At 45.8% G+C, this 27,058-nt stretch overlaps 1 protein-coding gene across 2 annotated transcripts in view; it reads right to left on the bottom strand.

Annotated features, from left to right (window-relative positions):
- The window catches only part of Scap (SREBF chaperone), a 54,050-nt gene extending 37,122 nt beyond the window's left edge, over nt 1–16,928 (bottom strand). For both annotated transcript variants that reach the window (XM_032910761.1, XM_032910760.1), the window contains exon 1: nt 16,791–16,928. The gene's annotated coding sequence lies outside the window, so the exon portion shown is untranslated. The remainder of the gene's footprint in view (nt 1–16,790) is intronic.
- Nucleotides 16,929–27,058: the final 10,130 nt, after the last annotated feature.

Raw genomic sequence — 27,058 nt, 5'->3', positions numbered from 1 at the left:
CATTGAAGTGTCTTGGAAACTTGGCTAAAAGGTCAGTCAGATGTATGGGCACTAATCTGTTTCCTAGAGGTGAAAGCCAGATTTCTTGAGTTTGTAAGTTCAAGACCAGCCTGAGCAACATAACAATATGCTGACTGCACACACACACACACACACACACACACACACACACACACACACACCACACACACCACACCACACCACACCACACCACACCACACCACACCACACCACACCATTGGCCATTCGTGCATCTATTCACGGATCCTCCACCTTTCCAGTGACCTACTGTCGACTGCTACAACTATCAAACTTTTTTGTTTGCTCATTTTTTGAGAGAGGATCTCACTGAATTGCTTTGGCTGGGCTGGTAGACCAGGTTTGCCTAAAACTCATGAGATATATCTGCCTCTCTCTTCCACGTGCAGGGATTAAAGGCGTATGCCACCACTGCAACTATCAAATCTTGAGATGGATAGTGACTCGTCACATGTCATTCTCCTATTTTTTGCAATGCTGGGACTGAACCTAGGACCTTGGTCATACCAGGCAAGGGCCCTACCACTGAGCTACATCCCCAGTTTTAGTTTATCTGAGGCAGTGTCTTGCCCTATAGATCACACTGGCCTTGAACTCTTAACTCTCCTGACTTTGTTTACCTCTCTTTGCTTAAATTCTTTTAGCTATTCTGGTTTGTTTGCCTCTTCAAATATTAGTATGTTCTGGAATAATTTTGTCAACAGTCTATATACATGAAAATAATTCCATCATTTTTTTTTCAAGATAGTGTTTTATTAGGAAGCCCAAATTGGCCTTGAATTCTCAATCCTCCTGCCTCAGCCTTCCTCATGCCACTGTGCTTGGCCTGCAGGACCTTTTAAAGATTTTACTTTTAATCACATGTATATGTGTTGGGGTTTGCATGTACACAAGTGTGGCTACCCACCTAATTCTGGTGCCAAGAGCTGAACTCTGGTCCCTGGAAGAGCTACACTCCTAAGCACTGAGCCTCGCTCGGATTTGGGTGACGGTGTAGTAAGCCTGTCCATTGTTGTGGGAAGAGCTGACATATTTACTACGCTGAGAACTCAAATCCAATTGCTTCTCCATTTGTATTTCTTCCTTTCTTTTAAATTTATACCTAATATCTCTTTCTTTTTTAACAACCATCCTTATAATTTTGGACTCCATTACTTGTATATATTGGCTTTTTTATGATGACCTTTTTAAAATCGGGTGCATGCCACAGTACATGTGTGGTTAAAGGACAAGTCTGTTCCATAACAAAAGTATTTTTAAAAAAATTATAATCGGGGTTGGGGATTTGGCTCAGTGGTAGAGCGCTTGCCTAGGAAGCGCAAGGTCCTGGGTTCAGTCCCCAGCCCCGGAAAAAAGAAAAAAAAATTATAATCGTTTTTAAAGATTTATTATTATATTTATATGAGTACAGTGTAGCTGTCTTCAGACACACCAGAAGAAGGCACTGGATCCCATTACAGATGGTTGTGAGCCACCATGTGGTTGCTGGAATTTGAACTCAGGACCTCTGGAAGAGCAGTCAGTGCTCTTAACCACTGAGCCATCTCTCCAGCACCATTTTCTTGGTTCATCCCATCAGTGAGGTCAAACAGAACCAAGATGGGGTCAGACCCCAGAGGTCCACCTGACTTGGCCTCCACAGTGGTAGAATTGCAAGCACAACTACAACACCCAGCTTTTTACATGAGGCTAGGGACGGACCTGGGCTCCCATTCTTACACAGTACTTTACCAACTGGCCTTAGTCCCCTCCCCAGTCTACTACCACTTATTTCACTGTCTATAGCATCTCAGCTAGGTAACCACACGCTCCCGGGTAAACTCTACCGCTGCAAAATCAACCGCCAAACTACTGAGGCCACAGAACTCGACAGACTCCAGTAAACAGCAGGGTAACCCAACAGTGGGATCCCAACTGCAGACAGCACCAATCAGCGAACTCGGGCATCTGTGATTCTTCCTAGAGGGCACTTACAGCCAATAGAGACCAATTTGTTTATTTGATCTGGGTTTTTGGAGTTTTTGTCTTTTAGTATAATTTGGTCTTAACTGTGTCTCAAAGGCCCACGTGCCTAATTCTTAGTCTGTGGACAGTGCTATTGGGAAGTGATGTAACCTTTGCGAAATGGGAGTCCAATGGAAAGTCTTCCAGTCACTGGGGCAGGTTCTTGAAGGAGATTCCTGGGACCCCAGGCTCTCTCCATTTTCTTTTGCTTCCTGGTAGTAAGGGAACAGGTGTGCTCTTCCACATGCTTCCACTATGCTGCCTACCCCTCTACCAGCCATAAAGCAACTCGACTGTGGAAGGGGACTGTCAAAATGGGGGTGGAGCATGGTGGCTAGTGACTGAACCCCAGTACTCAAATAGGCTGAACCAGAAGGATCCAGAGTTCCAGACGGTCCAGAGCTACTGAATGAGACCATGTCTTGAGAGTGAAGTTGGGGAGTTTGGGGGGAAGGGAAGGAAAGCACTTGGCTCTTTAAAAAGTTATTTTAAGATATTTTGTTATAGTGACAGAAAGCTCACTAACACATTTATGAAAAGAAAATGTGATTAGAACCCAAGAGATGGCTCATCGGGTTAAGTGCTTGCTACATAAGCATGGAGGAGAGGGCCTATCATGGAAGGTTGTCCTCTGATTTCCACATGCACACCACATACACACACGAATAAAATAAGGGGAGATATACATATACACAGGGTGGGGGGTGAGGAGAGAAGGATCTGTACCTACACTGCTCTCGACTTGTACGAACCCTGATCTTCTGGGCAGGGTAGCCCACACTTAGCACTCCCTGTATTAGAGAAATTTACTTCTGTAGAATTCTCAGCTGTTTTCACTCTTTAAACTCTCTCTGCTACTCTACTTATGAGGCCACAGTCACCACGTTACTAAAACTCTCTTCGGTTTACATCATAAGTAAGCTAATTCACGGTGGACAAACCATGAGTTTACCAATGCATTCGATGCATCATTTGCAGCCCTCATCAGAGTTTCACTGCTGCTCTCTACTTCACAGACAGCAAGCATGTTTTCTAACCTCACTCCTCATCCTGTCCTCACACATGCACAGCCCCCAAGACAGACACTTGCTGGCTTTTCTCAACCCTCTGTCCCCTTCTCCAAGCCCCACCAACTCTCCAGCTGAGCCGTTCGCTTTGTTCCCTTCTTGTCCTCTTCTGATCCTTGCACACTGAGAACAAAGCCTGGATGTCTGTCCCTGAGCAGGGCTCTGTACAGCCGTCCTGGTCCTCCCCACGTCACCTCACACCACCTCCCTGATTCTGTCCTCTTCACCTCACATCCACCAAGGCCCTGGCACACCCTGCTCTGACACTTTGTCTCTCTCTACCGGCTCGCTCTTTTGCACCCACAGGTCTCAGGTCATTATACAAAGACAGCTCACCTGACCACATGTGCTCCACACTACCACACACATCTCCTGTTCTCACAGAGCCTGTTCTCTTTCAGACATTTTAATCTGTAATTATGAGTGCTCTGAGCCCTGACAAGACTAGAAGCAAATTCCTGTCCATGACTGTACACCAGCGTCTAGAACAATTCTTGGTACGATAAGAACTCACTGTGCTAAGTGGTGCGCAGCTGTAAATCCCAGCATTTTGAACGAAGGAGGAGGGAGTTCGAGGCCTAAGTTCAAAGCCAGCTTCAGTTACACACTGAGTTCCTGGCCAGCCTGAGCTATGTGGGAACCTGTCTCAAAAAAACAAAAAAACAGGGCTGGAGTGATGGCTCAGTGGTTAAGAGCACTGACTGCTCTTCCAAAGGTCCTGAGTTCAATTCCCAGCAACCACATGGTGGCTCACAACCATCTGTAATGAGATCTGGGGTCATCTTCTGGCCTGCAGGCAGACATGCAGGTAGAAAGCTGTATGATGTATACATAATAAATAAATATTTTTTAAAAAAAGCCAAAGTGGGACATGGTGATAAAAATTTATAATACCAGCACCTGGGAGGTGGAAGCAGGAAAATCAGGAGTTCAAGACCAGCCTCAGCTATCTAGTCAGTTTCAGACCAGTCCGGTAGGCTACATGAGACAATGTCTCAAACAAAAACAAAGGCTGCAAAACTTACTAGATAGTGGGTCTGTGGTAGTGCACACCTTTAGTCACAGCACTCAGGAGGCAGAGGCAGGAGGAAGATCTCTGTGAGTTCAAGGCCAGCCTGGTCTACAGAGTGAATTCCAGGGCAACCAGGAATACACAGAGAAACTCTGTCTTGCAAAAACAAACAACAGCAACAAAAAACCTTCTGGAGAAGTATAAGTAATGAGCAAATGAACCAAATCAATCAACAATCAGATATTAATTATCTAGACACTGGTCACCACAAACCTGCCTCTCACCTTCCCGGCGTGCTAGGAAGCATGCCAGAAGCGCTGGCAGCAGACAGGCGACAATACCTTTCTAGAATAAAGTCAAAAGGAAGGAACAGTGAAATGGCTGGGTGGGTAAACGTGCTTGGCACACAGCTTGACTGAGTTCTATCCTCAGACCCTCTGTAGAAGGAGAGAACCAGCTACCAAAAACTGTCCTCTGACCTCCACATGTGTCTGTGCACGCACACACGCACACGCGCACACGCGCACGCACACACACACACACACTACAATAAATTGAATAAACAAACAAATAGAAGGAATGCTTCATCCGTCCTGTCCTTCACAAATGTCCCAGCCTAAAATCCCCTGGTATTTTGAAAATTTATATGTGTTCTTAAGAGCATCATGTGATTGGCACAGACACACATACACAGCATGGATCAAATGTGGAGGTCAGAGGTCAACTTTGTGGAATCAGTTCTGTCCGTTCACCTTTGTGTGGGTTCATGAGACTGAATCAGGTCCTCAGGCCTGTGTGGCCGAGTGCCTTATCCACTGAGCCATCTGCTGTCCACACTTTGTTTACTCCTTCCCTGTTCCAAGGACATTTAGAGAATGGTCCCCAGTCCAACAGCAGCACCTGATAGCTTATCAGAAAGGTAAATCATTGAGCCTACCTGTTCTGATGAGAAGCAGAAAAGTCTACTAGGAAAGGCCCAACCACATGCTCTTGGGGAATCATTTCCCACCAACTTGAGAGCCCTAGAGTTGCCAAGTTAACAGATGACGGTATCTTTACCATACACTAAACTGGCAAACAGAGCAGGTGAACCTCCACAGCCCCAGCCTAACAACTCTAACGCTGCCCACATTTGCACCCAACATTTGGCTCTCTTCCAACTCATACCAGTAGGGACGTTAAATTAAAATTAAAGATTTGCTTATGTTGGACACCCTGTGTACAACAGCTTTAAACTGCTGCACACCTTTCTGATGAGGTCACACTTTTTTATTATATGTTCCAAACTTACTGACGCCCCTATGTCAGATCCCCTAGAACTGGAGCTGTGGGTGGCTAAGAGTCACTGCTCATATTGGAGTAGCTGGGACTCGAACCTGCATGCTATGTAAAACGGTAAGTACTCTTAACTGCCAAGCCATCTCTCCAGCCCCAATCTTCCCATTCTAAAAGGGAAAAAACCATGGTCCAAAAAAGAAGGAGGGTCAAATATCAAACCCTGTAGCGTCAGACCAGGAAGTGATTTGGCTTAAGAACAACCTGCTTCTATGTCTTGCTGGCCACAGCCCACGAGACTTCCCTCTCAGGCCAGCTCTGCTTACGCCCATGACTTTTCTGGGAGATAGTCCAGGTTCTTGGCATCTCTGACTTGCTGGGGTCTCCACTGTGTCTCTAGCTCCACGCACAGCTATATTCACTGCACCCTCAAGGATGACCCATGGGGATCCTTACCATGGCAAACAGGCTTTCCTTGGCTTTTCAGGCTTTTCTTTTCTGATTTGTTATTTTGGGGGTTTGTGGGGTTTTGGATTGTTTGTCTTGAGACAGGATGTGTAGCCCTGGCTGTCCTAGAACCTACTCTCTTGACCTGGCTGGCCTCAAACTCAGAGACCTGCCTGCCTCTGCCTCCCGAGTACTTGGATTAAAGGAGCAATGGCTCAATGGATAAAGGCTCTTACTGTCAAGATGGTGACCTGAGTTCAGTCCCTGGGATCCACAGGGGGAAAGAACTGGTTCCCACAAACTGTCTTCTGATTTCCATGACAAAAACACACAAAATAAATAAAGAAAAGAAAAAAAAAAAGAAAATTCAGGTGGAAGCCTCCACTACCCCATAACTCATATTCTGCATTCCTGAAAAGTTGTATCACATGGGTATTACCACGTGATCTGCTAACTCACGCGCTAGCTAGGGCCCCTCAACCCATGGCTGCAGTGGCCTCTGAGTGCCGGGTGACTCTGGGCTGTGCCCAGAGAGGGGCGTTCCAATGCTCTCCTCTCAAAGCAGTCTCTCAAATGAGTCAAAGCCTTTACAGGCTTGAGCATGATGGCACAGGTAGAATCTGGCCAATTTCTGAGACGCTCGCCATGCACCCTCCCTACTGCTTTGCTGTAAATACTACAGCTGGCACTTCAGTATCCTAACTGCTTCGGCTGACAGGCCTCCCCGCTTTTTCTGAGTATACTGCCAGGGTTTCAAACCTTCAATTCTGCTTCATCCTCCCACGTGACACTACAAACCACCCCAGCTGAATTCTGCAAGGCCTTGAAATTCCCTCACCAGATAAATTAATCTTATTACCTTGGGGAAAAAAATTAATTTTTTCTTTGACGATTTCATATATGTACATAACACATCTTGTTCCTCTCATCCCCACATCCTCCTCTCCTACACCCCACACCTATCGATCCCACCTTCCCTGCCTTCTTTTTTGCTCTTTTGAGGCAATAGTAGTTCATATAGTCCGGAATAGCCTCACACTTGCTATGTACCTGATGATGACCCTGAACTTCTGATCCTCCTACTGATCCCTGGAGTGACAGCCATTTGCCACCATACTCCCATCATTATTAAACTTAGTCTCACAAAAATCTCAGACTCAGACAAAACATTTCTTCTGGTACAAAGATGGAGCCTAGAAACCACAGCACTAGATCGCTAAGCCAACCCCCAGTACTCTTCACTTTTTAAAAAACTTGAGACAGAATCTCAGTAAGTTGCCTATGCAGGCAATGAACTTGCCATCCTCCTGCCTCAGCCTTCCTCAGGAGATGGGACTTCAAGCCTGCACCAGGCCTGGCCAAAATGTAGATATTTTCTGCTGGAATGCAGCATAAATGACTTCTAGTTTAATTTCAGCAGAGTTCGCGCTCCCACCCCAAATCTCTCAGCACAGTCCTTACTGCCCATATTCCTATCAGCATTCTGTCTGTCTGTGCTCCCACCGGGATCACCAGCTAAGTTCTGTAGACAGCACTATAGGACTTCCCTAGCTCACACCTCCCAACCTTCCCCCCCCAACCCGCACACGAGACAGTTTCTGTATACCCCTGGCTATCCTGGAACTCATTCTGTAGACCAGGGTGGCCTCAAACTCAAGATCTACCTGCCTCTGGGATCTGGATTCTGGGGTTAGAGGCGCGTGTCGCCACGACTCCAAGCTTGTTAAAGCTCCTGCACATCAGTTCCAAAGGCCTCAGACCCAGAAGGCACTGTGTCACAGCAACTATGCTTAAGTAACAGGGAAAACGGGTCCCAGAGAAATGAAGTTGTGACAAAATATGAACATCAATGAACCATCTACCTTTGCTCAGTATCAGAGGTCAGTCCGGAATGCCAGAGAAGGAATGAAGGAGCAACGTAGCTTCATCACGCTGACCAAGAAGCAGAGAGAAAATGCCTCAAGTAGCAGGTTTTCTCCCTTTTCTCCTCGGATTCGGTTTGGGCCCTGAAGCTGCCTACACGGGCCGGCCCTAGATAATCTTCCCTGGAGATAAACCTCACAGACACTGACGGAGGTGCTTTACTAATCTACAAATTGACAAAATCAGCCCATCCCTAACCATGCTGAGAAGGAAAGCGGCTTTGGTTTTTTTTGCATTGTTATTATTATGTTGTTACATCTCTAGAAAATCCAATAAAATCAACCGAAAATCCTTTACAGTTGATAAAAGAATCACATAAGTCGGTAAAAACTGACATGTAGGAAATCCACACCAGGGCTGGCAAGACGGTTCAGTGAGTGCAAGCGCTTGCCGCTAAGCCGATGACCTGACTTGGCTTTCACCTGGTGAAAAGAAATAGACTGTCCTCTGACCTACCCTCAGCAGTGGTAGCATGTGAGTGCACACATACAGGAAAAATCAGCAAATCTTAAAAATAAATCAATGCTTTCACATCTATCATGAATAAAGAGAAGATATAAATAATTAAAGATACTAAATACAAACAAAGCAAAATAAAAATGTCTTTCTGTTTCTCTATAGAACATAAAAGACCTGAACAAAGAGAAAAGCCATGCCGTACTCTCAGTGAGGATCAATATCACAAGATATCGCACTAGGAGCGGTTGGAGTGCACACCTGTAGTTCCTGCCCCACAGACTGATGAGCTGGACGGAGACCAGTCCGCTCTACGCAGCGGATTCCAGGCCAGCCAGCACTGCACAGTGAGGCACTAGCTCAAAAGAAATTATTCTTCCTACATTGACCTAAAAATGTAACTTAGTCCCACTACAACATGTATGTCTTGGTGAGGTGGTGGTAGTGTGTGCCTCCAATCTCAGTGTTTGGGAGGCAGAGGAAAGCGAAGCCCTGAATTCCAGGCTAGCCTGGTCTACAGAGTGAGTTCCTAGATAGCCAGGGCTACAGAGGGAAGCCATGTCTCAGAAACATACACATGTAAAGCAAAATGAAATATAGATGGCTTAACTTCTAGAACATTCTTAGATTCACTTAGTTCATTTTATGTGTGTATTTTTTCTGCATGTATGTATGTACAACTAAGTTTACCAAATATCAAAACATACTGTAGAGTAGTTAAAGGCGGGTACTAACACATAAATGTTCAGATTTCTGTAACAGAACAAAAACTGTCAACAGACCAACAAATACAAGTGGCAAAGTGTAGCACGACCAGAACTTGATGAGAGATGTTCAGAATCGAGAGAAAGATGGACTGTTCAACAACAGGTATTCTGCAAATGGATACACATCTGGAAAAAAACTAAGTTCAAACTATAGTTCACATTAAAATAAACCCTAAATTTATAACAGATATTAAAGCAAAACTATATAAAATACCTAATGATAATTTTAATATAAATCTGTAAGACAGGTCTAGCAAGATGGCTCAGTGGGTAAGACACTTGTCTGATGACCTGCGTCTGATTCCCAGAACACATTTTAAAGATAGAAGCCAAACCATGGTAGTGAACACCTTTAATTCAAGCACTTGGAAGACAGAGGCAGGTGATGTCTGTGAGTTCAAGGCCAGCTTGGTCTACGTGGTAAGTTCCAGGCCAGTCAAGGCTACATAAAGAAACCCTAACTCGGGGCCTGAAGAGATGGCTCAGTGGTTAAGAGCATTGACTGCTCTTCCAGAGGTCCTGAGTTCAATTCCCAGCAACCATATTGTGGCTCACAACCATCTGTAGTGGGATCTGATGACCTCTTCTGGTGTATCTGAAGACAGCTGCAGTGTACTCCCAGACATAAAATAAATAAATAAATCTTTGGGGGTTGGAGATTTAGCTCAGTGGTAGAGCACTTGCCTAGCAAGCGCAAGGCCCTGGATTCAGTCCTCAGCTCCAAAAAGAAAGAAAGGAAAAAAAAAAAAAAAAGAAACCCTAACTCAAAAAAGAAGAGAGAGAGAGAGAGAGAGAGACAGAGAGAGAGAGAGAGAGAGAGAGAGAGAGAGAGAGAGAGAGAGAGAGAGAGAAAAGAGTTCTCTGTGTTTGTCTGTATATGCATAAAATACCCCCAATGGACACATGAGAAAGGCATTCTGTCACTAGGGAGATCTGTAACAGGAGAAGAACAGAAGGAACACTTTCCTGTGCACACTCTTACAACTTTTAAGTTTCATGTTCTGTAAATACATGTCTACACTTTAAAAGCTGAAATGATAGACTAATGAAAGAAGCCTTCCTGTGGATGCGACAGCCTCTGCCCGAGCTCCGGGGACTGAATGTGCAGCTCTGGGCTCTGGTAACCACTCTCAGCACCTTTTGCTGCCTGCGATCCCTCAAGGGAGGAGGTCATGGCTCAGGCACCCTGTGTCCCTGGGTGCACCTGGTACCTCTTTCAGACTAGGGTGGAAAGTCACTGCAGCTTTGTCCACTGAGCTAAACTAGTCCACCAGTGCAAACAATTAATCTTCAGGGGGGAAAAGCTGTATTTTTTGTTTTAAGTTATTTTGCAAAGTAGCAATGCTCAGAACAAGGAACTTAGCTTCTCTAAGCATCCAATCTAGGCAGATAAACTGGAGGAATTCCAAGGGACCAAGCTAACTGCACTGGAAAAAGAAAGGGATTTCCTTTCATTCAGTTAACAAATGAAGTGGATTCCAGGGACTCTGAAGCACAAGCACTAAAGGGGATGATTTTCCCACATTCTAGAGTCACTGCTGGGATGCACGGCAACACCCCCATTAGAGGAAGAACTAGTTGTATTCATTGATTGTGACGGTTGTCATAACCAGATACATCATCTCCACAACCAAGCAACAACAAGTCAAGGGTCCACTTTTATTCCCTTGTGACCTAGTCAAGAATATTAGTAAGATGACTGAACTGATTATCACTGCTAATGTAAGACTCCATTCTAATTTTTCAAATGTTCGCTTAAATGTATATGTGTATGCACATGTGTATGACGACATGGATTCAGGTGCCCAAGAAGCAAAGGAGATTCAGTGTCCAACCCCCTGGAACTGGAGTCCTTGGGACGGCCTGATGTGGATTCTGAGACCCAAACTCTGGCAAGCGCAACAAGTACTCTTAAGCACCGAGCGGTCTCTCCAGCTCCCAGAGAATCTATTTTAAAGCCAGAAAAATCACCCAGACCGGCCCTTACGGGTGCCTCGGCCTCAGCTCATGCTGGCAGGAGCAAGGTCAGGACCTGCACTCCTACTGCTAGTCACGTACCAACATGATCAAGTCTACTCGCTGGAGTCCTCTTGCCTGACTTCCTGCTGGTAATGTGTTCTGATAGAAGTCACCAAGACTCTAGACAATTTATATAACCTAAGCCCCAAAATGGAAGATATGACGAGTCTTTGCTCTGTCATTACCACTTCATGATTCCTTACTGCAAATGCTGTGTGGAAGAAACAGGTTCCACTCTGACCACACTGAAGCAAAGAGCTGTCTCTGAGTGGAGGCTGACTCAGAAGAAAGACGCAAAGAAGCAGCTCACCCAGTGTCCCCTTTCTGGAGGCCGGAGTCCTCAAGCTCTCAGCACCACAGCGGCAGAGAACAGGGCCCTTTCCAGTAACATCTGTGTAAGAAGACTCCATGCCTGCAACTCTTTCTTGCCCGGCTGCCTCACACTCCAAACTAAGTCCAAACCAAATACTCCTGTATTTTTTTTCTTTTTCCGGCTCTCACATGTGTGGTATTCATGTATGTATACATGTTCTTGTATATGTGTGAATGCATACGTGTATGGATGGGTGTGCATGTGGAAGCCTGTAGCTGCCAATCATTCTCAATTGATTTTCCACCTTATTTATTGAGCCAGGCTCCCTTAATCAAATCCGGAGCCTGCCAACACGGCTAGTCTTCCTAGCCTCCTCTTGGTCTTCCGAGCTGGATTCATAAGCAGTGGCCATATCCTAATTGCTGAGCTCTATCTCCAGTCCCTTCTTCTACACACGAGGAGGTAAAGAGTGGTATGTTGGTGAGCTAACTATGAAGCCACATCCCAAAGTGCAATGCATCTATAACTTGTATTTCCCAGTCTCCATTCCCAGCATGTAACTTCACTGGGATTATAAATTTTCTTTTTTAAGACTTTTTTTTTTTTTTTCTTTTTTTTTTTTTTTTTTTTTTTTCCGAGCTGGGACCGAACTCCAGGGCCTTGCGCATAGGCAAGCGCCCTACCACTGAGCTAAATCCCCAACCCTACTTTTTTCTTTATTTTACTATTGTTATTTTTTTGGTTTTTCACAACAGGGTTCCTCTGTATAGCCTTGGCTGTCCTGGAACTCACTCTATAGACCAGGCTGACTTTGAACTCACGGAGATCCACCTGCCTCTGCCTACCAAGGGCTGGAACTAAAGGTGTGTGCTACCACTGCCCCGCTATTTTTTTTTTTATGTACTATTATTGTACGTGTGTGTGTGTGTGTGTGTGTGTGTGTTGTGTGTGTGTGTGTGTGTATAACATAGCACATACATGGAGGTCAGAGGACAACTCAAGGAAGTCAGTTCTCTACTTCTAGGTGGATTCTGAGGTCAAACTCAGGTCACCAGATTTGTGGGGCAAGTGCTTTTACTCTCTGAGCTCTCTTCTAGCCCCTTCATTTCATTAATTTTTTTTTTCTTACAATTTTGGGTTTTTTTTTTTTTTTTTGAGCCAAGTATGGTAGCACATGCCTTTAATCCTAACACTCAGAAAGCACAGACATGCAGATACCCTGGTCTACAAAGCCAGTTCCAAGACAGCCAGGGCTACTCAGAGAAATCCTGTCTCGAAAAACTAAACTAGGGCTGGAGAGATGGCTCAGAGGTTAAGAGCCCCGACTGCTCTTCCAGAGGTTCTGAGTTCAATTCCCAGCAACCACATGGTGGCTCACAACCATCTGTAATGGGATCTGATGTGTGTCTAAGACAGCTACAGTGTACTCATATACACTAAATAAATAAATAAATAAATTTAAAAAAAAACTAAACTAAACAAAACAAATTTTTTTTATATTTACTTTGAATATATAGGGGAGGAGACACATGTATTCAGTACCCATGTCTTCTAGAAGAAGACACTGGATCTCCTGGAGCTGAAGTCATAGGCAATTATGAGCCACTATGTGGGTACTGGAATCAAACTCAGGTCCTCTTTTTTTTTTTTTTGGTTCTTTTTTTCGGAGCTGGGGACCGAACCCAGGGCCTTGCGCTTCCTAGGTAAGCGCTCTACCACTGAGCTAAATCCCCAGCCCCTAAACTCAGGTCCTCTTAAAGAACACGGGACAGTCTGAAAAATGGGAGAAAATATCTGCAAATCATTTACCTAGCAGAGGATTAACATCTAGAATATATGAAGAACTTTTATGACCGAGCAAGAAAAATGGACACCGTTCAGAGCCACGCAGAGAGGGCTCCAGAGTTAGCTCGGTAGCTAAGAGCAGGTACTGCCAAGCTACCAGTGCTCACATTAGACAGCTCACCAGCACCTACCTATAACTCCAGCTCCGGTTTCCAGCCTCCTGGGCCTCTGCACTACGAGAATATACCCACATGCAAACACAAACACCTACGAGTAATTAAAAATGGTATAAATAAATCCAGAGGGTGGAGATGTGGGCCGGCAGTAGAAAGCACTGGCTGCTCTTCCAGAGGACCCAGGTTTGTTTCCAGCAACCACATGGACGCTCACAACCATCTGTAAATCTGGTTCCTAAAGCTGCGACAGCCCCTCTGCCTTCTTGGGCGCTGCATGTATGTGGTACACAGACATACATGCAGGGAATACACCCATATAATAAAAACTTACACGTTTTAGTGCCTAAAGGGGACCCTGAGGCCAATCTCCTATGGGTACTGACAACTGTATATCCAAATAGCATGCAAAAAATAAACAATGAACTAAACGCAAGAGTTCAACAATCTGTACACCCGTGTTCCCCCCGATGGCAGCCTTTTGACTTAACTAACTGTACACTCTTGTTCCTGACGCCATCATTCCAATAGCCAAATGTAGAAACAGCGCCGATCTCCACTGAAAGATAGAATTCTTTTAAAATGTAGATATATAGCAGCATCCTTAACCCCAGCACTCGGGAAGGAGGTGGATCTCTGAGTTCAAGGCCAGCCTGGTCTAGAAATTCCAGGACAGACTGGGCTATAAACAGAAACCCTTGAAAAAAAATGTGGCTATACAAACAAAATAATATAATTCAATCTGAGAAAGGAATGAAATGTAATAAACAATACATGAATGAACCTTCCAAACGAGGTGAGAGGAACCAGACACACGGGCTGGAGAGAAGGCTCGGAGCTAAGGGTACTTGTTCCTGCAGGCTATCAGGATTTGGTTTCCAACACACACACGGTTGTTCACAACCATCCCTAATTCTAGTTCCAGGGGATCTGACACCCTCTTCTGCCCTCTGAGGGCACCAAGCATACATGTGGTACACATTCAAACATGCAAGCAAAACACTCATACACATAAAACAAAGTAAAATTACCTAAGAAGTGTAATTACAATTCCCCTCAGGTGAGAGAACTTATGGGCAAGCAAGCTCACAGAAACAAAGTAACAACAGAGGTTGCCAGCAGTAGACCGCACTGGGAGTGTGGACTGTTTAATGGGGACAGTTTCTGTGTACAATAATTAAGAAGTTCTGGAAATGGGTAGTAATGACAGCCATACAACGCTGTGAGTACATTTAATATCCCTGACTGCTCTGTTTAATCATTAAAATTATAAATTTTATGTTATGCATTATTTTCCACAAATTAAAAAAAAATTAAAAATTACAAGCCTAACAAGCCAAGTGGGGTAGAGGGAGGAGATGGGAGCCCTGCCATACTGAGACGCGCCATCTTGGTCTCAGCTCCGTGATACAGGCTGCTTTCTCCACCCATAGCACCTCCTCTACCACTCCCGTTTGCTAACCGAACAATAGAGAGACTATGAAGTCAGTGGGCACATCTGCAGGAAAACACAGACTGTTGTCGGGCAAACAAGTCTGCACACAGGCGCAGCCCCTAACTGGCCAGAGAGAAAACTTGCCTGACATTCACCCACAAAGCGCTACCATCTCATCTGTTCATTATGGAACTTTAGGTAAGCTAACACTGGAGCCCAACTGCCCCAGCCTTGAAAAATTCAATAAATACCACCCACAAGTATCACTATAGGTGGCTAAAGTCACCTGGATCTTGTTTCTGTAACAAACTCAGGACAGAAGTAAGTTCCAGGGTCAGGAGCTCGTGTGGCGAAATCTGGAAGGCATGGTTTGGAGGCCTGATCCTCCATGCACAAGCTGGATGACCCTGAAAACTGGTTCAATGGGAGAGATAATGAAAACCACACATACAGTTCTTGTGGCGGCCAACAAATGGGTCCTGACAGTCAGAGTGAGCAAACGGCACATGAACCTATGAGTCTCTTAGGCTCCCCCAGACACACTCATCTGAAGTGATCCTGAATGGTGGCCGCCCTAACCACCCACATTAACAAATCTAAACAGACAGGGGCCATGGTTCCTTTCCCAACTGGACAGTTAAGCAGCTTACACATGACCTCAGGCAAATCACAAATTTTATGGTTCTCTGTTCTAGCCACAAACTAAGAATAAAGTTTGTTTGCCCACCTCAGAACAGTAATCTAAATTGGTGGTAGGGTTCCCAAACCAGTGACATGGAAACTTCTGGAGAGGTACTCTCCCCCATACCCCCCCAGTAACAAGGGAGAGTATTCAATAACAAAGGAGTTTCAAGTAAGTGAAAACCAGCTTTCCATTTCAACTCATGACCAAAGAATGAGTGCTGGGCAGGAGCAGTGGCACACACATCTGTTATCCCACATATTCAGGAAACCGAGGCAGGAGGATGAAACTTTGTGGTCAGCCTGGGCAAAGGAGCCAGACTCAAAATAAAAAGCCGCAGGTGTTGCTCGTGGTAGACCAATGCCCTAGGCACATGTCCCCAAATAATTTAACAATGAGTATAGAAATAATGTTATACTGTTGATTGTTTTTTTTTTTAAATAAAATGTGCCAAGCAGAAACGCTGCAAAAATATAAAAACACTTCAGACCTGAAATACATTAACATATACTTAAAAACATACAATCTTCATAAAACATCACCCAGGATTCGCCTAAAATGCATTCAGCACTAGCTTGATCCTGACTCTAATAAAGGCTTCAATATTTTGCACACCTTGAGAGGGCAGCACACCGCATAAGGAAACTCTCCCAACGCATCCAAAGATAACATCGCTAAAGACTTCCTATGTCGATTCACAAGAATTATTGCAAGATCACCAGAGAGAGTTTATTCATCGGTTCTGTCACCATAAGAGATGAAGAAAATAAGCTAAACTAGGGGAGACTACTGCCAGAACCGCACTCCCACCCCCTACCCGCCGCTGCCAGTGGCTCTTCTTCTCCTCCATCTGCACAACTTTCTGTGATGCCGTGTGGACCCCGGCTACCTGCGGCTAGCGCTATCACATTATAACCCTGATGCAACAAAACCACCTGGAAGTAAACACGAGCAACATAGGCGAGCAAAGTTTAGGTTTAAGCAACACATAAAACCAGAAACCGAGCACGCCCAGCAGAGTCTACATGTTGCCTGGCTATCGGATCTTTGGAAAGAGGCAAGACTGAGTCACAGGGTCTAGCCCTCACCCTGGAAACCCCAGACAACCCCAAAGCGCAGGTTCCAGCGGCTAGGCTGCCGGAGCCCACTGAGCCTGAACCCATCACGACCCAGGCAGCTCGGCCCGGGCGGGGGCGCGGCCGGGAAACGGACGCGCCAAGGTCCGGCCCCCCGCTCCAGACTGAGGTCTCCGGAGCCGCCCTCCGGCTGCTGGACAGCGCCCACGCCCGCGCTCCCCTACCCGGGCTCGCCCGCATCCCGGAACTCCCGAGCACGAGCGGCGCGAGGCCGGCGCCGGGGCCCTGCTGCACCCTGCAGACACGCGCCGAGGTACCTGTGGCGGCGAGGCAGCTCCCGGGCGGCGGCGACGGAGCGGCGGAGAGCGGCCTGCGCGCTCCTGGCCCGCGATCCGGTGTTTCGAGCCCGCCCTCTCCCTCCCGGCCGCCCGGCGCCCGCGCAGCTCCCCGCCCCTTCACCTCTCAACTCCTACCTTTCCCCTCCCGCTCCGCCGCCCTCCACACGTGCTCCCAGCGGCGTGCGCATGCTCAGTCTGGCATTGCCAGCGGCCCCGGTTCGCCCCCTGGTGGTCCCCTGCCACACTACCGCGGGAGGAAGTACTGTGGCCTGTAAAAAGGTGGCTAGTTCGCACTTAGTAGTTTTGACAGCAGCACGGTCCCAGAAAGTGATCAAGAACATGCACAAGAGCTCATGTTCCACACTTTATAATGCCAAAGGATTAGAAGCGGGGCTGGGTGTATGGCTCGGTGGTAGAGCACTTGCCTGGGACTCTCGGGGCCCTGGGTTTGAGAGCCGCTTCAAAAAGAAAAACAAACGGAATTAGAAGCACCTGAGTTAAGTAACAAATGTATGCAGTTGATGGATTACGTATAGGAGCTCCCTACACCAAGAATGTTTAATGATCACTTACTGACAATGAAAGCTAATTCAAAGCCAAGCTGGTGTAAGATTCTATTTTTGTTTTAAAAAAAAATACAATGCATAGGGTAGAGTAGAAGATGTATACTCAGTGTTTATCCATACATGGAGGAATTACGGGTATTCGAGTCTCTTCCACCTGATGACCTGCCGCACATCAATTTGCACATGTAACAGATTATGCTGAGTGATTGTGCTGGTCAAACGCTGAGCTAAGCATGTGGTGTGTGTTCTCTCATTTGGCCTTGAAAATAGAGGTGCCTCTCACAGAAGGGGAAAGTGAGGTAGGTCCCAGGCACTCAGCAATAGCCCCAACCCTGGTTGCTATGCTTCTGTTTGTTCTCAGGTCCACCTGTGGAGAGATCGTGACCACACTGCCAACACCCAGCTCTTGGCTCTCTGAATGTCACAGCTCCGAATCGCTACCTACCCCCATCTTGCTACCTTAAACATGTTTCTCTCACCTCACCTTTTGCACATCCCCAAGGCTTACTTGGAACAGACCTTGTTCCTGCACTCAAGGGTGTATGGTAAGGGGAGAGGAAATGTAAGTATAGTCACCATGCAAAACAGAAATCAGAGTTGGCCACGTCAGCCTTTGGAATAAGATGAGGGTTATTCTGTAAAGCACGCTTCCAGGAGGGATGTAGCTCGATTGGTATACTGCTTACCCAGCAAGCTCAAAGCCTTGGGCTTGAATCTTAGCACCAAGCAAACTGGCAGTGGTGGCTCGAACCCATCATGTCAGCCCTGAGGAGGCGCAGGCAGGAGAAACAGAAGTCCAAGGTTCCTAGTTTGAGGCCATCTGGTACACAAGTCTGACCCCCACCAAGATAAGGAGATGCAGCCCACAGATAGGGCACTTGCCTAGCAGCAAGGCCTTGAGCTCAAACCTCAGTAATAAAAGACAATTAACTTTTTTGCCTGGTGTACTTGCTCTGACACTTGGTGATAGACCATGACATGGAAATGCAAACCAAATAAACCCTTTGTTCCGCAAGTTGATTTTTCTTTTAAGGTTTATTTATTGTTTTCTGTGTTTGTGTGTTTCTCCTGCTGCTATGTCCTTGCACCACGTGCGCTCCTGTTTCCCTACCGAGGGCTTCAACTCCCTATAAAACTGGAGTGATAGACAGTTGTGAGCCACCACGAAGTTGTTGGAAACAACTCAGGTCCTCTGCAAAAGCAAAGAGTGTCTTTAACCACGGGGTCATCTCTCTGGCCCCAACCCCACCCCAACCACAGGTTGACTTGGGTTAGAGTTTTATAGCAACAGAGAAGTAAACTGGTGGCCAGCGTCTGTGATCCCAGCATGCAGGAGTCTGGGGCAGAACCGATGTGAGCTCATAATGAGTTCCAGGGCTGCATCGTTCAAAGGCTACCTTGTCTTAAAAAGCGAAGAAAATACAAGGTTCTTTTTTCTCTTTCTATCTCTTTTTTTAATTAGAAGCAACAGTAGAAAGCAGGGTAGGGAAGTCTATCTCCACTCCTGCTCCATCCTTAAACCACTCCTCCAAGCCTTAGATCTTCAAGTACGCATCTGCCCTCTCAGAAGCCTGAAGATCTCCATCTCTCACCGCTGTCTCTGTCCTCCTTAGTATATGTAAAATCTCTCCAGTTCTATTTGTTGGATGTTTAGTTTTGTTTGTTTTGTTTTGTGTACTCAACTTGAACCCGAGTCATCTGTTACATGAATGCTCTGTGACTGAACCCCACTTAGTTTTTCAGGGCTGTTGGTTTGCAGTTCTGGAAATTCAAGCCCAGGGCCTCCAGTGTGAGAAATGGTGTTTTGTTTGTTTTCGTTTTTTATCAAAGGTAGCCTTGCCCTCCAAGGACTAATATCCCATAAATCTCCCCACTTTGTGAAACTTTCATGTAGATAATTAAAATCGTTTAATCCACTCTACCTGGTAAAACTTTTATTTTCACAACAAACACACACAAACACACACACACACACACACACACACACACACACACACACACACACACAATGTCCCTGAATGTGATAGCCTGGAGCAGCTAACCCTTTCCCCTTTTTCTTAATTTCCTTTACACATATTCTTTTAAAACTAGTTAACCTCAAAAGACTCTGAGGTTGGACTTCAGCCAAGGAGGAAAAGACAGTCACCACCTGCATTAGAATAAAAACCAAGCACACTTCCTGCCCTGGTGTGCTTGCCACACTGGTACACTCACCAGCCTATCCTTTTTTGTGAAACAAATTGCCTTGCTGAGTTACTTTCTCTGCCCATGCGTCTTTGTTCAACACTAAGTATGTATCCTGAATGCTAGACAAGTGCTCTTCAGCCCCAGCCACCTCCCGGGCAGGCACAGTCTATCAGACTTTCCAACTGAGCCTGTCATGACCCTGCAGGGTTGAGCGATTTCTTTTACAGCCAAGTTCCTGAAAAGACTAAGGTTCTAAACTCACCTCACAACAAAGGCACTTAAGGAAAAGTTAAAGACAAACCAGAGTTCCGCTGAGCTAGCAGGACTGCCTACTCTCCAGAGAGCACACTGCTGTCACTCCCACACCATGCCTCTTCCCCACACTTTTTTTTTTTTTTTTTTTAAGCTAGAGTATCACTATGTTGCCATGGCTAGCCTGGGGATTTCCATTTACACCAGGCAGCCCAGGACACGAACCCAACAGGAGCCATACAAAGTAGCTTTTCTCACAGCTGCTGACTCCCTTCCTAGGCCTTGGGTCTGATATCTAGCACTAATTTTTCCTATGACTGCCTGAGAAGTCAAGGTCAGGGACGACCAACTGGCCAGTTCATTAGTAACCCAGGCAGGCGGGGCAGCCACAGAGGCCAAAGCCTGAGGAAAGACACAGGGAAGGGCTTCTGCACTAAGATTTTCTGAGGAATGAGGGGAAAGGAACATCAGTGAGGAAGGTAGGGAAAATATCTCCCCATACACTGACAACAGGACTCCACACTTATTCTATCTCTGTGTCTCTATACTCTCTCTCTCTCTCTCTCTCTCTCTCTGTGTGTGTGTGTGTGTGTGTGTGTGTTATTAAAAATGATATTTTAAGAGTGCTTGCTGCTGGGGCTAGAGAGATGGCTCAGTGGTTAAGAGCACTGACTGCTCTTCCAGAGGTCCTGAGTTCAATTCCCAGCAACCACATGGTGGCTCACAACCATCTGTAATGGGATCCGATGCCCTCTTCTGGTGTGTCTGAAGACACTTACAGTGTGCTTATATACATAAAATAAATAAATCATATATATATATATATATATATATATATATATATATATATATGAGTGCTTGCTGCTTCCACTAAGCCACCTCTCTAGCTCCTTTTGTTATTTTTTTTTCTTTTTCGGGGCTGGGGATCGAACCCAGGACCTTGCGCTTCCTAGGCAAGCGCTCTACCACTGAGCCAAATCCCCAACCCCTCCTTTTGTTATTTTTTTTTTTTTCCGGAGCTGGGGACCAAACCCAGGGCCTTTTGCTTGCTAGGCAAGCGCCCTACCACTGAGCTAAATCCCCAACCCTCCTTTTGTTATTTTTAAAAATTTATTTATTTATTATATATAAGTACCCTGTAGCTGTCTTCAGACACACCAGAAGAGGGCATCAGATCTCATTACAGATGGTTGTGAGCCACCACGTGGTTGCTGGGATTTGAACTCAGTACCTCTGGAAGAACAGTCAGTGCTCTCAACCGCTGAGCCATCTCTCCAGTTCTCCTTTTGTTATTTTTAAAGATCTTATTTTAGCCACATATAGAGTTACACAGCTTTGATCCCAGAACTGCAAAGGCAGAAGCAGGCAGAAGCAGGCAGACCCCGTGAGTTGGAGCAAGAGACGAGACCAACTCCATCTTGAGTTCAGGTTCCATCGTAGAGAACATGACCTAAAGTTGAACTCAAGTTACCCACCAAGCCTGCACCTATCACTGGTCTCCAGGTCACTCCCTAACAACCAGCAATCAGGAGGAAAGCAGAAGTCACAGTTGTACCTAAAGATATTTACTTACGAAAGTTCATGGTTTGGCTCCTAGCACCAGCCAATCATTTTAAAGCACAACAAACTCCATAGTAGCCCCCCAATCAGATGTGTGCCAAGCTGGAAACCCCCTCTGCTTGTTTGTGTGCCTCTGTAAATGCTTGCTTGAAACTGGGCTCAGGGCTTCACCCTCCCATCCGGCTGCATCATCGATGAAGGTGTGGCCAGAGCTCGAGCTTGAATAAAGACCCTAGTGTGATTGCCTTGGAATTGTCTCCCGGGTGGTCTTTGGGGGCTCAGGAAACAGTCACAACAGGAGGCCAGCCTAGGCTACCTAGAGAGCTTCAGGCTAGCTTCTGTCAAACAGCCAAAAAAAGAAAAAAAAAAAAGATTTTCCTTAAGTGTTTAATTACTGCATGCATGTGTGTCTGTAGAAGGCTATGAATACATGTGCCTGCTGAGGTCTGAAGAGGATGTCTATCTCATCTCCTGGAGCTGGAGTTAGTCAATTATGGACAGCCAGGTATGAGTGCTGTAGATCAAATTCAAGTTCTCTAAAAGCAACACAAGTTCTTCACTGCCTCTCCTAGCCCTGGCTCCATTCATCTGAAATCGGATCTATAAAGACACACAGAAGATTAGTAGCTGTTTTTTAAAAACTTGAATTTGTCTTATTTGCTTATCTGGTTGATTGGTTGGTTAGTTGCTGACTGGCTGGTTGGTTGGTTGGTTGGTTGGTTGACTGGTTGGTTGGTTGGTTGGTTAGTTGGTTGGCTAGTTGGTTAGTTGGTTGGTTAGTTGGTTGGCTAGTTGGTTGGTTAGTTGGTTGGTTGGTTAGTTGGTTGGTTGGTTGGTTGGCTGGTTGACTGGCTGGTAGGTTGGTTGATTGATTGGTTGGTTGGTTGAGATTGACTAAACCCTGGTTAGCCTTGAACTGGCATCTATCTTGCCTCTGCCTCCTGAGTACTGGAAATTTAGGCAAGCATCATCATGCTGGGGGATCCATTTTATCACTTATGCATTTCCAATAAGTTATAGCTAATCTGATCATAGTTAGTACATATAACAATTCAGCCAAAATTCAACCTGACTTCAGATCAGTCCCCAGGAGGAACAAATCCAAGTCTTTAAAAACTAAATGGAAGTCGGGCTGTGGTGGTGCATGACTTTAATCCCAGCATTTAGATCTCTGAATTCAAGGCCAACCCGGTCTACAGAGCGAGTTCTAGAATGGTCAGGACTACACAGAGAAACCCTGTCTCAAAAAAAACAAACAAAAGCCAACGGTTACTAAATATAACAGGAAATCATCAAGACTTTAACAATCCCAGTAGTTACATTTCTATCCTGTGCCTCCTATTACATTTGATCTCAATTAATCCTCAGAACAATCTTCAAAGTTAGAGAATAAGTCTACCTAACAAGTTCAGTGGTTCTCAACCTGTGGGTTGCCACCCCTTTGGAGGTAGCATATCAGATATTTACATTATGATTGATAACAGTAACAAAATTACAGCTATGTGTCGCGCCCAACCTCGACCGGCAAGGAAGACACGACCAGCGAAGATCTTCTTCAAGCAGTTTTACTCAGGAACCTTGATACAATCTTCTGACCCCGGGAAATCCCTGCACCACACTTAAATAGCTAGCACTAGCCAATCCTAGCAAGCCACGTGGGGACAGCGGATAGGTTGTACTATGCAGAAGCGACCAGGCCAAGCAGGAACAGCCAAATAAGGACTTGTTTTTCTCAAGGACTTGTTTTTCTCAATGAGCGGAAGGCGGAAACCAGCGCCTTCCCCGGGGCCGGGACCTGGAAGCTCTCTACAGCTATGAAGTAGCAAGGAAATAATTTCATGGCTGGAGGTCACCACTACATGAGGAAGTATATCAAAGGGTCACAGCATTAGGAAGGTTGAGAACCATTGTTCTAAAGAGAACATGTGCTGGACATGAGGAGGCACAAGATTCCGGGACTCAGAAGGCAAAGGCAGACAGATCTGTGAGTTCAAGGCCAGCCTAGTGAGTTCTACAAGGGCTATATCGTGAGACCCTGTCTTAAAAAAAAAAAAAAAAGGTGATCGCAATTGGCAACATGATTAAGCAAAAATGGCTGCCACAGGGCCAGCCACTTGGTTTCCACTTCTGACGTAAGCTACAGCTTTGTGGCTCAGAGCATCTATTTAACCTCAGGAAGTCTCAAACTGCAAGCCAAGACCCGAGACATATGAACTCTGCCCTCTGGGGCTTTGGAAAGAAATTAAATCAGAACACGAACACATAAAACACCCTGATTCCAGTAAGTGGCAGTCGCTGTAATTACTGTTACACAGTCACTTAAACATATTCAAACTTTCAATGCCGTGCCGGTGTTCATTCAGTGTCTGTATTTTCTAGCAGGATTTCACCATCTGTCACGTACCAAGGATACAATACAGTAATTTCCAGCCTATACTCCCAGCACTCAGTCGGTAGAGGCAGGAGGATCGCTGTAAATTCAAGGCCATTCAGACTATGTAGATATCTAGGGCTATAGCTCCTTGCTTGAGCACTGCCTAGCACTTGTGAGGGCCGAGGTTCAATTGCAGAACTGCAAAAATAGACAAATAGAAACACTGGGTGAGGAGGGGGTGTCTCAGCCAGAGGACCCAGGTTCATTTCCTAGCAACCACACGCTGGCTCATAACCATGACAACCCAGTACCAAGGGATCCAACGCCCTCTTCTGGCCTCTGATGCATCAGGCATGCACAGAATGTACAGACATACATGGAGGTGAAACACCTATATACATAAGATAAAATAACGTGATTTCGGGCTGGAGAGATGGCTCAGCGGTTTAGAGCACTGATTGCTCTTCCAGAGGTCCTGAGTTCAATTCCCAGTGACCACGTGGTGGCTCACAACCATCTGTAATGGGGATCTGATGCCCTCTTCTGGTGGATCTGAAGACAGCTACAGTGTATTCACATATATAAAATAAATAAATAAATAAATATTTAATAAAAAATGAACTCATTAAATAGAAACTTTTCAAATGAGTAAAGTAAGGTCTAGAGAGGCTAAATGAATCGACCCCCGTTTTCCCAAACCCAGCCTCTAACTATGACTAATTCATTGTCTGCCTCTATAGATCTGTTCTTTCTGGACATTTCAAATAGCTGGAATCAGGGGCTAGAAGATGCCTTACCATGAGTTAAGAGCTCGTGCTGCTCTCACAGCAGACCTGAGTTTCCATCAGAGCATCCACATCAGGCTGCTAACAGCTGACAGTAACTCCTGCTCCAGGGGGTGATTTAAACACCCTCTTCTGGCTTTAGCAGTCACCTGCACACGACACACATACAGATGGACGCTTACAGATAAAATGAAATCTTTTGAGTTTCTATTTATTTGAGATTACACTATATGCTTTGGTTTTCTGACAGGGTTTCACTGTGTAGCTCTGGCTGGCCTGAAGCTCACTACGCAGATCATGTTGGCCTAAAACTAACAGATCTGCCTACCTCTGCCTCAAACGGCTTGCGCCACCGTGCCCAGCTTGAGATAAACTATTTTAAAGTAATAAAACGAGCTGCTAAGGTAGCTGAGTGATTAAGAGCACTTGCTGTTCCGGCACAGGACCCAGTTTTGGGTCCTCCATGGCTTACGACCATCTGCAACTCCGGCTTCAGGGGCTTCAATCCCCTTTTCTGACTCTGCCGGCACTAGGCGCTCACATTACATTACATAGCTGGGTACGCACACGACTTTAATCCCAGCAATTGGGAGGCAGAGACAGGTGGACCTCAGTGAGTTTGAAACTAGCCTGGTCTAAATAGAATCCCAGACTGGCCGTGGTGACATAGTGAGACTGAAAATAAACAAACAAATGGGATCAGAGCTGAGTGACAGGAGACTTTCAGCCTGGCATCCAAGAGGCTGGACACCGGCTGGAGAGATGGCTCAGCGGTTAAGAGCACTGACTGCTCTTCCAGAGGTCCTGAGTTCAATTCCCAGCAACCACATGGTGGCTCACAACCACCTGTGATAGGATCCGATGCCCTCTTCTGGTGTGTCTGAAGACAGCTACAGTGTGTATAATAAATAAATAAATCTTGTAAAAAAAGAGGCTGGACACAGGATTGAGGGTTTGAGACCAACATGGGCTACATAGTGACCTCAAAGCCAGCCACGACTCCATAGAAAGAACTTGCCTCAAAACCAAGAGAAATAAGTAAACATTGGCCTAAATCTATAACCCCGAACTTGAGTCAAGGGGTTGGGGTAAAAGGATTGCTATGCATTTAAGGGCAGCCCAGGCTACATAGTGAGATCCTGCATGGAAAACAAAACAGCTTTCTCTTTGGCCACCAGGACCCTGCACTTTTCCCCTGAAAATCGGAGCATTATTGCAGGGGGTCCTGCTTGCTACAACACTCCACTTCCAAAACCACACTACTAGGTTTCTCCACCATTTCCCTCTCAAGAGGTCCAGCAGTTGTGGGTGCCGAGGGAGTCTGTGTCTGAGAGCTGCCCTCACCTGTAGTGGTGGGGTGCTTTGGTGATAGCCTTCGGAGGCAGCTCAGGTATCTTGCTGGGAGTGGCAGTGTCCCCTGACCATCCCCTGCTTTCCCTCCCCTGTGGTGGTTTAAATAAGAATGACCCCATAGGCTCATGTATTTGCTTGTTTGGTCACCAGGGAGTAGGACTGTCTGAAGGATTTGAAGATTAGGGGGTGTGGCCCTGTTGAAAGAAGTGTTCACTGGGGGGTGCCAGCTTTGAGGTTTCAAACACTCAATCCCGCCCTCCCCTCTCTCCCTCTATGCTCTCTCCCCCTCCTCACATCCCTCTCCCTTCTACTGGCCCCCACACGCCTCCCTGTCATTTTGCCTGTGGACTAAGGTACAGCTCTCAGCCACTGCTCCAGAGTCATGCATGCCACCATGCTCCCTCCATGATAATAACAGAATAAGCCAACGAAACTACAAGCAAGCCCCCAGTAAAATGCTTTCTCTTATAAGTGCCTTGGTCATGGTGTTTCTTCACAGCAATGGAACATCAGGACCCACAACAAACTGGCCAATGCAGGGAAGGCCACAGAGATAGCTCATTGGGTGTTTACTGCCAAGCTCGGTGACCTGAGTTTGGATTCCTGAAACCCACAAGATGGAAGGAGAAAACCGACTCCTGAACAACGTTCTCTGACCACCACCCCATGTGTGACATGATGTACACACACACACACACACACACACACACACACACACTAAATTAGGAAATGTAATAAATGTAATAACTGTTTTGGCTTGAGACACTCTGTAGCCCTGGTTGGCCTAGAACTTATTGTAGACCAGGCTGGCCTCAAACTCATAATCTCTATTTCACTCTGCCTCGGGATTAAAGGCAATGTACCACAACACCAGCTTTATGAAAAACACTTGTCTAACACACAGGGCAAGGGAACACCTCTTTCTCCTTTCCAATGTTATTTTGAGCTAGTTTTTAAATTAATAACTATATAAAGACTGTGAGCATAATTCAGCCACAGAGCACTTGCCTAACGTGCAAAGCTGTGAGTTCAATACGGGAACACACACATGATCTATGAAATTTTTAGTTTTATTAGTAGCATAATGTCCATGTGAAAACGAGGCCCCAACCCCAATTTTTAGTTTTATTAGTGGTATAATGTCCATGTGAAAACGAGGCACTAATTTTA

This window comes from Rattus rattus, chromosome 8, assembly GCF_011064425.1.
Source record: "Rattus rattus isolate New Zealand chromosome 8, Rrattus_CSIRO_v1, whole genome shotgun sequence".
Taxonomy (NCBI): Eukaryota; Metazoa; Chordata; class Mammalia; order Rodentia; family Muridae; genus Rattus; species Rattus rattus.
This window is presented reverse-complemented; position numbering and strand designations above follow the sequence as displayed.